The sequence below is a fragment of the Phoca vitulina genome, unplaced genomic scaffold (assembly GCF_004348235.1).
Source record: "Phoca vitulina isolate PV1807 unplaced genomic scaffold, GSC_HSeal_1.0 scaffold14, whole genome shotgun sequence".
Classification (NCBI taxonomy): Eukaryota; Metazoa; Chordata; class Mammalia; order Carnivora; family Phocidae; genus Phoca; species Phoca vitulina.
In genome coordinates, this window is record NW_022589717.1 from 30428078 (window position 1) to 30442232 (window position 14155).

At 37.5% G+C, this 14155-nt stretch overlaps 1 pseudogene; it reads left to right on the top strand.

Moving 5' to 3' along the window:
- The first annotated feature begins 701 nt into the window (after positions 1–701).
- On the top strand, positions 702–1352 carry LOC116637326 (annotated as a pseudogene).
- Positions 1353–14155: the final 12803 nt, after the last annotated feature.

A 14155-nucleotide genomic window follows, 5' to 3' on the forward strand; every position in this document is an offset into this window, starting at 1 on the left:
AACCAGGCAAGAGGCGCCTGGGTGGCTCAGTCGTTGGGCATCTACCTTCGGCTCACGTCATGATCACAGGGTCCTGGGATGGAGCCCCTCATTGGGCTCCCTGCTCCGCGGGAGCCTGCTTCTCCCTCTCCCACTCTCCCTGCTTGTGTTCCCTTTCTTGCTGTGTCTCTCTCTCTCTATCAAATAAATAAATAAAATTAAAAAAAAAAAAGGAAGAAAAGAAAAGAAACCAGGCAAGAAAATGGTGGAGTGAAATATTTATAGTGTTGAGGATACAAGTTAATAAACAGAAGTAAATCGCTTTCCTATATACTAGCAATGAACAAATGGAAAGTAAAAACCATAATGCCATTTACATTAGCATCCACAAAAATGGAAATATTTAGGTATAAATTTAACAAAATATGTATAAGATCTATATGAGTAAAAACAAAACCAAAATGATAAACAAAATCAAAGAACCAAATAAATGGAGAGATACCGCATATTCATGGTTAAGAAGACTCAATATTGTCAGTGGCCACGGCGGCGGCAGCAATGACTGGAGCCTCTGATTGGGTTTCGGGGTCCGGTACCGGAACCAATCAGTGCGGGCAGTGAACTGGGGCGGGGTGCGGAGGGCGGCACCGCGTGCCTTTCACGGTCTTCTGGAATCTTCTGAGTGGAACTCACTGTGGACAGGATTCTCACTTGGAGGGATCATGGAGGATACAGCAAACAGCCATAGTTGGACAGAGCAGATTGTTGTGCAGGCTGGACAGGTTCAGCAGCAGGTGCAGGGCAGTGGAGACCAATTAATCCCATCAGCTGGCCAACCCGTCATGGTCCAAGCTGTCCCTGGTGGACAAGGTCAAACCATCACGTGAGTACCTGTGTGTGGAACTCAGGGTTTGCAGCAGATACAGCTGGTCCCACCTGGACAGACTCAGATCCAGGGTGGGCAGGCTGTGCAGGTACAGGGCCAGCAGGGCCAGCCCCAGCAGATCATCATCCAGCAGCCCCAGACGGCAGTCACTGCTGGCCAGACCCAGACCCAGCAGCAGATTGCTGTCCAGGGACAAGTGGCACAGACCGCTGAGGGGCAGACCACCGTCCATCAGCCAGTTCATGTGGACGGCGCCATTCTACGGCACGTTACAGTCCCTGTTGCAGGCACGATCACCATCCCAGCAGCCGGTTTGGCAGGAGCACAGATTGTTCAGACAGGAGCCAACACCAACACAAGGAGCAGTGAGCAAGGAGCTGTCACTGGGACACTACCAGTGGCAGGCAACGTGGTCTCGGCACCGTCCCGCCATGGCTTGGAAGCCTGGGGAAGGTTGTCGGTTTTTCTCCCCATAGGAAGAGGATAGTCCCCATATGTACGGTCCAAACCAAGCAGATGAAAAAGCAATGACACAGATCATCCGAGTGTCCTAACCCCAGGCCATGTGATGGAGCAGATCAAGGTCATGTTCTCAACACTGTTTCCCACAGTTCCAGGAAATTGATCACCTCTTCCAACGGGACACTGACGATTTCGTGCTGCCCTTTTCTACAAGACAGAAACCACTTAGTTTTTGTTTTTTGTTTTTTTTCCATTCTTCCCCTTAGGATTTTTTTTTTTTAATTTTTAAAATTTTATTATGTTAGGTTAGTCACCATACATTACATCATTAGTTTTTGATGTAGTGATCCACGATCCATTGTTTTTGTATAACACCCAGTGCTCCATTCAGTACGTGCCTTCCTTAATACCCATCACCGGGCTAACCAATCCCCCCTCCCCCCTCCCCTCTAAAACCCTGTTTGTTTCTCAGAGCCCATAGTCTCTCATGGTTCATCTCTTCCTCCGATTCCCCCCCTTCATTTTTCCCTTCCTTCTCCTAATGTCCTCCATGCTATTCCTTATGTTCCACAAATAAGTGAAACCATATGATAATTGACTTTCTCTGCTTGACTTATTTCACTTAGCATAATCTTCTCCAGTCCCATCCCTGTTGATGTAAAAGTTGGGTATTCATCCTTTCTGATGGCTGAGTAATATTCCATTGTATATATGGACCACATCTTCTTTATCCATTCATCTGTTGAAACCACTTAGTTTTTAATAAGTGGCTATTATAATTGCAGCGATGTCTGGCAAACTGAAGTTGCAAGCCTTTGTCTTGCCCTTTCAGACGGACCTATTTCAGACTGTTGATGACATTGACATTTCATGGATTAGGATGATGCAAGGGACCTGTGCACATAAGTGCACACACAGCACTTATGTTGGCTTCTGAAGCCAGCTAGCCATCTTAGCAGGGGAAAACAACCTTCCCAACCCAGACTGCAATCAGGGAAGCCCAGGCCCACTCCTTCCCATGGAATCTAAGCAACATCCATGGGGGATGGGGGAATCTGATGGGGGAATCTCAGGCTGACTCACTGGACACTCTGTATTCAGAGGTGGCTTCCAGGCAATGAAGTTGCATCTCATGACATGGAAACAATACATTCTCTGAGATACATTCATCCTAATAATAGGAATCTCTGTCTACCCAGATGATAGGTTGGTATTTTTGGACTCCAGCCAAGAAAAAGCTAACTCTGGGGATAGAATGACAAAAGACTCAAGCACTAAAAATATAAATTGCGGAATCTCTCTTTTTTTTAAAGCTTTGATAAGATGTGATCTGTTTGTCAGCTGATAGATCATCTGCACCATAGTTCTTACTTCTGCTACTTTTAAAATAATTTAAAAGGTATTGGACCTTGAAACTACCTTTTGTAAGTAGAGGACAAAACCGTACAACTTCTGTGCTAAAGTGCTGAGGACATTTGTAGTAACTCCTAAACAGATAGCCAAACTAGAGATTTTTTTTTTTTTTTTAGTAGGCTCCACACCCAGCGTGGAGTCCAATGTCGGGCTTGAACTCACATCCCTGAGATCAAGACCCAAACTGAGATCGAGAGTCAGATGCTCAACTGACTGAGACACCCAGGTTCCCCTAGAGATTGTCAATCATAGGCTTGGTGACAGCATTTGGGGAAGAGAAGGGTTCACACGTGTTGTAGTCTAGCAGAAGAAGAGAGAGTAGTATATATATCCATGTGTTGTCACATAGTATGAGTCTCCAGGGGATGAATGCCTGGGCTGGATCATGAAGATATAAAATAATATAATTTACATTTATACCATGACCTTTTAACAAGCTTGGAAAGAGAGAAGTCTGAGAACTGCTCTTTGACGATTTCTGTCTGGAAAGCATTGTTCGGTCACAAGCTCCTGGACATATTCCAGCTTACCTGCTCGAGTTTAAGGTGAACGTTGGCTTCACTCCTGCAGCACTTTGTTTTGTGCTGGCTCCAGAGAGTGAACATTCTCTATCTTACCCTGGCAGCTAATTCTTTGGTGCCAGTTGCCATGGTTCTCCTTTTCTACATAGGCCTTGTACAGCAGAAAGGTTTTTACATTGCATCCATGTTCTGGGGATAAGCTGCCGACTGGTAAAGGTGATGCCGGCAGGGTCAAGAACTGGGCCACAGTTCCCAGAATGGACCGTGCCTCAGAAATCTCTTTCCTAGATGTTGAACCTTGGGGAACTAAGATGATATTTCAGAAAAGAGTTGCTGCCTTTCTAGAAACAAGGAAGACCTAATTCTTTTGAAGATCATTTGGGTTTGATTTAAATACCAAGAGTAAGGATTGGCACTTTCTTTGATTTCACTCTAATTGTATTAAGAGGGAAAAGAAAATAAACCCTTTGAAGAAAATATTACAAAGGGAAATCATTGTAATGGTGGAAATAGAGGTACAGAACTATGCAAAGAAAAGCAGGAAATAAAGTTTCTCCCTAGTCCCTGGTATCTAGTCATCTGTCCTGGCTTCCGCATGTCAGGAGAGGCCAACTTTTTGGCTCTTGACTTAAGTTTCAGACATTGACTTTATTCAATAAGCCCTAAGTTTTTCAGATGATAGTTCACTAACAACAATGAGGGATTTCTATCCCGTGGTTTGTTTAGGAGTCTTTAAGATGCTGAGCTCAGAAAGAAAGTCCTTAGATCTAAGCCCACAGCAGTTCTAAAATGTTATTTACTTGTGTCTGTAAGTTTGTAAATGGTAATATCAACCTCATATTGTTGCAGACTTTTTTTCTCCATGAGTTTGAGTTATGTTTTGTTTGAAACGAAATGCTTCAGTTATCATTTTGCTGCTGCATTTCAGATAGGTCATGGCCCTTCTATTGTGGTGATTTTAGCCCACCATACTAACCCACAAAGTGGGGGGTTGAGGTTTGGATTTTTTTCTTTATTACTAGAAGTTCTTTTATTTGTCCTTGTGACTATAGTAATGACTTCATAGATGCAGAAAGAGTGAATGGATGAGTGAATAATTGGTTTAATGCATAGTTATTTCACTTCTTGAGTGCTCTTTTTGGCAAGATAATTGTAAATGTATATATTTTAATTGCACCAGTACATTGAATATGTCAGTGTCTATACCACTGGACCAACAGAGCTTTTTCTGGCTGTTGGGTGCCTGATAATAACATCTTAATTTTCCTTTGGGATTCAACAACATAGGTTTTTCTCCCAGCAGTAGGGGGAATATAGATGATTGGTCATTGATGTCATTGCAATGGTTATTTTTTAATTTTTTAATTCTATTATGTTATGTTAGTCACCAGACAGTACACAATTGTTATTTTTTAAAATAAATGTGTAAAAATACTAAAAATTGAAAAAAAAAGAAGACTCAATTTTGTCAAGATGTCAGTTCTTCTAATCTGATTTGTAGATTCAATGGAATCCCTATTAAAATCCCAGCAGTTATTTTATGGATTTTGACAAACTGATTCTTATGCTTGTAGGGAGAGACAAAAGACCCAGCATAGCCAAGACAATGTTAAAAGAGAACAAAGTCTGAGGACTGACACTACCCAACTTCAAGATTTATTATCAAGTTACCAAAATGAGGACAGTATGGTATTGGCTAAAGAACAGACAGATCAGTCGAACACAAGAGGGAGTCCAGAAATAGACCCTCATAAATATAGTCAACTGATCTTTGACAAAAAAAGCAACAACAATGCAATAGAACAAAGATAGTCTTTTCAACAAATAGTACTGGAACAATTAGACATCACATGCAAAAAAAAAAAAAAAAAATTCAGTGTAGACACAGACCTTATATCCTTCACAAAACCGAACTCAAAGTGGATCAAAAATCTATATGTAAGCACAAAACTCTAATACTCCTAGAAGATAGCATAGGAGAAAATCTAGATGACCTTGGATATAGTACTGGCTTTTTAGATACAACATCAAAGGCTCAAACAGTGAGAGAAATAATTGATAAGCTGGACTTTATTAAACTAAAAACTTCTGCTTTGTGAAAGGTAATGTCAAGAGAATGAGAAGATAAGCCACAGACTGGGTGAAAATATTTCCAAAAGACACATCTGATAAAGGAATGATAGCCAAAATATATAAAGAGCTTTTAAAACTCAACAATAAAAAAAAACCCTGAAAAAAACATAGTTCAAAGACCTTAACAGTACGTCACTAAAGAAGATAGACACATGGCAAATGAGCATATGGAAAGATGCCTAACATCATATGTCATTAACGAAATGCAAATTAAAACAACAGGAGATACACTACACACCTATTAGGGTGACCAAAATCCAAAACACCAAATGCTGTCAAGGATATGGAGCAACAGGAAATCTCATACACTGATGGTGGAAAGGCAGTATAGAGCAGTCACTTTAGAAGACCGTTTGGCAGTTTCTTACAAAACTAAACATATTTTACCCTATGATCCAACCATCCTGCTCCTTGGTATTTACCCAAAGGAGTTGTAAACTTACGTCCACACAAACTCTGCACACAATGTTTATAGCAACTTTATTCATAATTGCCAAAACTTGGAAGCAACCAAGATGTCCTTCTGTAGGTGAATGAATAAGTAAACCGTGGTGCAACAGATAATGGAATATTATTCAGCGCTAAAAAGAAATGAGCTATGAAGCCATGAAAAGATGTATAGGAACCTTAAATACGTATTATTAATTTTAAGAAGTCAATATGAAAAGGCTACATACTGTATGATTCCAACTATCTGACATTCTGGAAGAGGCAAAACTATGAAGACAGCAAAAAGATTGCAGGGGTTGGTGGGACGGGTGACGAATAAGAGGAACACAGAGGATTGTTAGGGATGATACCATAATGGTTGATAAATGTCATTATCCCTTTTGTCTAAGCTCATAGAACGTTCAACATCAAGAATGAACCCTAATGTAAATTATGGATTTGGGTTGATATTGATGTATCAATGTAGGGTCATCAGTTGTACCAGGTGTACAACTCTGGTGGGGCATGTTGATAATAGGGGAGGCTAGGCAGGTGTGTGGGTGGGAGTATATGGAAAAATCTGTGTACCTTCTTTCCAACTTGGCTGTTAATATAAAACTGACCTAAAAAATGAGGTCTTAAAAAATAACTTAAGCTGTATATTAATAAAATGCAATGTGAGAGAAAACAAAACAAAAAAACAAAACAAAAAACCAAAAACTACACCAAGACACATCCTTCTCAATTGCCTAAAACCAATGATAAATAGAAAATCTTATAGACAGCCAGGAAAAAAGACACAGCATGTATTGAGGGGGAAAAAATATATGAGAATAACAGATTTCTCATCAGAAGCAACACAATCAAGGAGACAGTGAAGCAACATCTTTATAATAGGAAAGTGAACACCTGTCAACCTAGAATTCTATACCAAGAAAAGAATCTTTCAAAAATATAACCAAATGAAGTTTGAAACCCCTCCTCTGTTCTCTTTAATTCTTCTCTTGCCCTTTCCCACACCTCCCTGTTTCTCACAATTTGCATATGCAAATAGCTACCTGGGTGTGTCACTTTCTACATTCACCCACTAACAGCATACAATCTAGAAGTAATTCCAGATCAATCACCCCTCCAAACTTGGTTTTTAGTTGCGTGGTTACTTGGTTTTTAGTTGCGTCACTAAAATAGCCCCACTGCTGTTATTGTTCTCCAAACTAAGGGAGAGTATGTTCCAAAGGCAAACCTAATCTCTATTTAAGAAGCAAGTGGTGTATTGTAATTTTTAATTGGAACTCTTCTGAGAATGAATAGCAAGCTCCTTACTTGACTAGGACCCTGGGTGTGCGTGCCCTCTGGTGTACTTTATTCACCTTTGCATGGTGTCTGTCATTGCACTGTGTCTCTCTGTTCATCTTTTTGCCCAGTTTCTATGACCAGACTGCTTGTTCTAGCCTTTGGCTTCCCACTACCATGTTTTTGTCTCCCTTTGGATCATTGATTTCACGTGCACTTACCATCTTTGTGTAGATCATAAGCTCACAAGACTTTTTAAATTATAAGGGAGACAGTGTCCTTGATAGGCTAGGAAGCAAAAGCACCCCAGGCATTTCTTCCCGCCCCGCTGGAGTCAGCCAGGCCACATTCCAAAAGACATTTGTTTGGTTTCCTTGATCCTTCAGCTACTTAGGTGAATCCACCTAATGGGTGGAGGGCAATACCAAGGATTAAAATTTTTTTCTGCAAAGGACTCGAGGTAGCATTAGAATTACTCTTAGTCTAAATGCATAACATTTGTTCCTCATTCTTTTTCTCACTCTAGTTTTATTTACTTCTACTGTTTACTTTTCAATAATGTCGAGTTTTTTGTTTTTGTTTTTGTTTTTGTTTTTTAAGATTTTATTTATTTATTTGAGAGAGGATGAGAGGAGAGAGAGAGCACATGAGAGGGGGGAGGGTCAGAGGGAGAAGCAGACTCCCTGCTGAGCAGGGAGCCCGATGTGGGACTCGATCCCGGGACTCCAGGATCATGACCTGAGCCGAAGGCAGTCGCTTAACCAACTGAGCCACCCAGGCGCCCAATAATGTCGAGTTTTTGAGCCCAATGTCGTGTTTCCAAGCCCATTGAAATTTGATTTTACATTAATTTTTTCTGCTTTGATGATCATCATTAACTTCTAGAAATGGGACTCTGTGCTTCCATTTCACAGACTCATTTCCAGTGCCTAGTTTCATTGTTCTTTTGTCTCTTTGCTCTTCTGGCTTCAGACTGGCAGCATGATGGAGTGTGTAATGTTTTTTTATGTTAGAAGCAAGCAACTAGGGGCAACTTGTAGCATTTCATTCAAATTAACCAACACCCTGTGAATACAAGAACCCTCAAGGAACACATTTCCACTGTGAATTTTATATTAGACCATCTTGGATTAAACATTGGCTGCCAGTTGATAAATAACATCTATGTTGATGGATATTATGTTAGAATTAGCCAGCATTTAACCAAATATAAATTTGTGGATTATTTAGCTGATAGAAAGAATAATGCATGTTTTTATTTTTCATTATGTTATATTTATTTCACTATTTATCTGTCTACCTTATTTATCTATGAGGTTTCTGATGTGCTCAGTGCCTTACACAGTGTCTGGCAAATAGTCTGCTCTAAATAAATCTTTGTGAATGACAACGAACTTGCAAGATCATAGGAACTTGAGGCAAGGAAGATTTTTCAGAAATTGTGTTTGGGAATTTCCTTTTTTTTTAGTTTGTTGAAGAGCCACTTTAAAGTGAAATGCTGTGCCTGGTTTTCTCCAACTCTGATATTGGGACATATATGAATTTTTATTCTTTTTTTCCTTCCCTGATAACATTCTTTCCCTTGCCTTTGCTTTAAAGTAATACCTCATCAATTTTTTTAGCAATTCCAGCACAAGTTCTAATACCAGTAACGACATGTATCTGTTTGGCAGGACTATGGATAGGGTTTTTTTTTTTTTCTTTGCTCCAGTTATTTAGGTTAAGAGTCAGAAAACTGAGGTACAGTGATTTATATGAAGGCTTTTCTATTAAATTTGTTAACTATATCTACATAGGTGAAGATGTTTCCGGTTTTAGCAAGCTTCAGTTACTCGATACATGTCTGAATGGCAAAAACAAAAAAATCTGCTTTCTCTCGCTTCTGCATTTTCTTAGATTAATTCTTATATCCTAACACATATGTAGCTAGAATGTCAGTGTAAATCATTCATCCATTAATTTAATTATTCATTCTGGCTGGGAATATAAAAGATGAGAAAGACAGGGAGCTTGCTCTTGAAGCATTTTACAACTAGTCCTTGGTGGAATTAAATGACTCAAGCCCACTGGTTTACCATTGGGCAGATAATTCAGCATAAATGGGGTGCTTGGTTTGGGTAAATCCAGAGTGTAATTATCCCAATGATGTACACATTTGAATTCCACTAAGCAGTAAGAACCTACGGAATATTTCCTTGCCTACCTGTTTCATCATATAGGACATCTTCTTTGTCCCACTGACAAGAACTAAAAATATTGGTTGAAATATTTTAAAAAAACAAGTGCATCAATGAGCTGCTTAGGAAGAAAAGAATTTGCAAAGGTAAAGACCAACTAAAGCAGGAGCACAGGGAAGTAAGCACTGAAGCCACATGAACTTAGACTTTGGCTTCCATAATCTTTTAAAAATTTGTATCGAGGTGTAATTGACATTGGGTATACAATGTAATGATTCTATATTTTTATATATTGTGAAATGATTATCACCACAGTAAGTCTAGTTACCATCCATCACCATACAGTTACAATTTTTTTTTTCTTACGTTGAGAACTTTTAAGATTTACTTTCTTGGCAACTTTCAAATATACAGTACACTATTAATGACCGCGGTCACCATGCTGTATATTATATCCCGTGACTTATTATTTTATAACTGGAATTTTGTACCTCTTGACCACTTTCACCCATTTTGTCCAGACACAACCACCCTCCCCTCTGGCAATGGGCACTTAGGTTGTTTCCATATCTTGGCTATTGTAAATGATGCTGCGATGAACACAGGGGTGCTTATATCTTTTCAAATTAGTGTTTTCATTTTCTTCAGATAAACATCTAGAAGTGGAATTGCTGGATAATATGGTAGTACTATTCTTTATTTTTTGAGGAAACTTCATACTGTTTTCTATAGTGGCTGCACCAGTTCACATTCCCGCCAACAGTGCACAAGGGTTCCCTTTTCTCCAAGTCCTCACCAACACTTGTTATTCCTTGTTGGTTTTTTTTTTAAATAGCCATTCTAATAGATGTGAAGTGATGTCTTATTGTGGTTTTGATTTGCATTTCCCTGATGGTTAATGATGTTGAACAATTTTTCATGTGTCCATTGGCCATCTGTATGTCTCCTTTGGAAAAAATGTTTATTCAGATACTCCACCCATTTTTTTCCACGGGATTTTTTTTTCTACTGTTGACTTGTGTGAGTTCTTTATATATTTTGTATATTAGCCCCTTATTAGATATATCATTTGCAAATATTTTCTTACATTCAGTAGATTGCCTTTTCATTTTGTTGATGGTTTCCTTTGCTATGCAAAAGTTTTCAGCATGATGTAATCTCACTTGTCTATTTTTGTTTTTACTGTCTTTGTTTTTATTGACAGATCCAAGAAATCATCTCCAAGACCAATGTCAAGGAGCTTTCTGCCTATGTTCTTTTCTAGGATATTATGGTTTTAGGTCTTGCATTCAAGTCTTTAATCCATTTTGAATTAATTTTTGTGCATGGTTTAAGATTGTAATCTAATTTTATTCTTTTATCTGTGGCTGTCTACTTTTCCCACACCATTTATTGTAGAGATTGTCCTTTCCCCATTGAGTTTTCTTGCCTCCTTTGTCATAAATTATTGACTATATATGTGTGGGTTTTCTTCTGGGCTCTTTATTCTGATCCATTTGATCTATGTACCTGTTTTTATGCCAATACTCTACTCTTTTGATTACTACAGCTCTGTAATATAGTTTGAAATCAGGGAGCTTGATGCCTCCAGCTTTGTTCTTTCTCCAGATTGCTTCAACTACTTGGGGTCTTTTGTGGTTCCATACAAATTTTAGGATTTTTTGTTCCATTTCTGTGAAAAATGCCATTGAAATTTTGGTAGAAATTGCATTGAATCTGTAGATTATTTGGGGAAAAATGGACAGTTTAACAATATTAGTTCTTCCAGTCCGTGAGCATGAACTATCTTTCCATTTATTTGTGCCTGCTTCAATTTATTTCATCAGTGTCTTATAGTTTTCAATGTAGAGATCTTTCACTTTGTTAAATTTATTCTTAGGTATTTTATTCTTTTTGAAGCAATTATAAATGAGATTGTTTTATTTTTAATAAATGGGTTTGTTTTCTTAATTTCTTTTTCTGATAATTTGTTAGTGTATAGAAATACAAACTGAATTTTGTATATTGATTTTGTACCCTGATTTTGTTTCAGACTTTACTGAATTCATTTATTAGTTCTAACAGTTTTTTGGTGGAGACTTTAGGGTTTTCTATATATAAAATCAGGTCATCTGCAAATAGTGACATTTTCTTTCTTTCTTTCCAAAATGGGTGGCTTTTATTTCTTTTCCTTACCTAATTGCTTTGGTTAAGACTTCTAATACTACGTTGAATAAAAGTGGGGTTTGGGGGGGCTCTCATTTTTTCCCTAATCTTAGAGGAAATGTCCAGCTTTTCACTGTTGAGTATGATGTTAGCTGTGGGCTCATCATATATGACTTTTATTATGAAAGGTACATTTGCCCTATACCCACTTTGTTGAAAGTTTTTACCATAAATGGATATTGAATTTTGTCAAATGCTTTCTCTGCATCTATTGAGATAATCATATGATTTTCATCCTTCCTTTTGTTAATGTGGTAAATCACACTGATTGATTTGCATGTGTTGAACCATCATTTCCTCTCAGGGAAATGCCACTTTGTCGTGATGAATGACCCTTTTAATGTGCTGCTGAAATTTGTTTGCTAATTTTTTTTTTTTAAGATTTTATTTATTTGACAGAGAGAGACACAGCGAGAGAGGGAACATAAGCAGAGGGAGTGGGAGAGGGAGAAGCAGGCTTCCCGCAGAGCAGGGAGCCCGATGTGGGGCTCGATCCCAGGACTCTGGGGATCATGACCTGAGCCGAAGGCAGACGCTTAACGGCTGAGCCACCCAGGCGCCCCTATTTGCTAATATTTTGTTAAGGATTATAAGGGATATTGTCTTATACTTTCCTTTTGTGTGGTGTCCCTGTTGGGTTTTGGTGTTAGGGTAATGTTGGCCTCATCAAATGGCTTTGGAAGCATTCCCTCCTCTTCAATTTTTTGGAAGAGTTTGAGAAGGATAGATATTAAATCTTTTTTGAATTTTTGATAGAATTCACCAATGAAGTTGTCTGGTTATGGACGTTTATTTGTTGGGAGGTTTTTTGGTTATCAATCCAATCTCCTTACTAGTAATCAGTCCATTCAGACTTTCCATTTCTCCATGATTCAGTCTTGAAAGATTGTATGTCTCTAGGAATTTATCCATTTCTTCTAGGTTGTCCAATTTGTTGGCATATAATTATATGTGTTCATTATATGTGTTCATCACGTAATTATATATGTTCATAGTAGTATCTTATGATCCTTGGTGTTTCTGTGGTATCATTTGTGATTTCTCCTTTTTCATTTCTGATTCTGAGTTCTCTTTCTTTTTCATGATGAGTCTAGGTAAAGGTTATTCAATTTTGTTTCTCTTTTCAAAGAATTAGCTCTTAGTTTCATTGATCTCTTCTATTTTCTATTTAATCTCGATTTTACTTATTTCTGCTGTAATGTTTGTTATTTTCTTCCTTCTAGTAACTATGAGCTTCATTTGTTCTTCTTTTTCTGGTTTCTTTAGGTGTAAAGTCAAATCATTTATTTAAAGTATTTGTTTCTTGATGTTATATATTGATGTTAGCTACTTATCTCTATGAACTTTCATCTTAGAACTGCTTTGCTGCATCTCATGGATTTTGGTATGTTGTATTTCCATTTTCATTTGTCTCAAGGTATTGTTTTTTCTTCCTTAATTTCTTTGTTGACCTGTTGGTTGGTCAGTAGCATGTTATTTAATCACGTGTGTTTTCCAGGTTTCTTCTGGTAATTGATTTTTAGTTTCATAACATTGTGGTTGGAAAAGATGCTTGAGATGATTTCAGTCTTCTTAAATTTATTTTATTTAATTAATTAATTAATTTTTTTTTTCTTCTTAAATTTATCGAGACTTGGTTTATGGCTTAACATGTGATTGATCCTGAAGAATGTTCCACATTCTCTTGAGAACAATGTGTATTCTGCTGCTGCCTTTGGATGGAATGTTCTGTATAGATCTATTAAGTCTATCCTGGTCTTTTGTGTCATTTAAGGCCAATTATTTTTTGTTGATTTTCTGTCTAGATGATCTATCCATCAATGTAAGTGGGTTGTTAAAGTCTCCTACTAATATCTTATTGTTGTAAACAATACTCTCTTTACGTCTGTTAATATTTGCTTTGTATATTTATGTGCTCCTATGTTGGGTGCATAAGTATTTGCAAATGTTATAACCTTTGTTTGATTTCCCCTTTATTATTATATAATGCCCTTCATTGTCTTTTGTTACTGTCTTTGTTTTAATGTCTATTTTGTCTGATACATATATAGCTACCCCAGCTTTGTTCTGGTTTACATTTTCATGGAACATCTTTTTCTATCCTTTCACTTCCAATCTGTGTGTGTCTTTACATCTAAAGTGAGTCCTTTGTAGGCAGCATATAGATGGACCTTTTGTTGTTTGTTTGTTTTGTCTTGTTTTGTTTTTATTCATTCAGCCACTCTATCTCGTTTGATTGGAGACTTTAGTCCATTTATATTTAAAGTAATTATTTATATATTTATTGCCTTGTGTTCTTTTCTTGTTGTTTTGTAGTTCCTCTCTGTTCTTTTTTTTTTTTTTCTCTTCCCCACGGTTTGATGACATTCCTTAGTGTTATGCTTACATTCCTTTTTCATTATCTTTTGTGTATTCACTATATTTTTTTGTTTTATGTTTACCATGAGGATCACATAACAGTCTATATATAACAGTCTATTTTAAGTTGATAGCAACTTAAGTTTGAACACATTCTAAGATTCTACATTTTTATCCCCTTGCCCTACGTTTTTATGTTTTTCATGTTACATTTTACCTCTTTTTATTTTGAGTATCCCTTAACTCATTATTGTAGTTAGTTATTTTTACTACTTTTGTATTTAAGCCTTCATACTAGC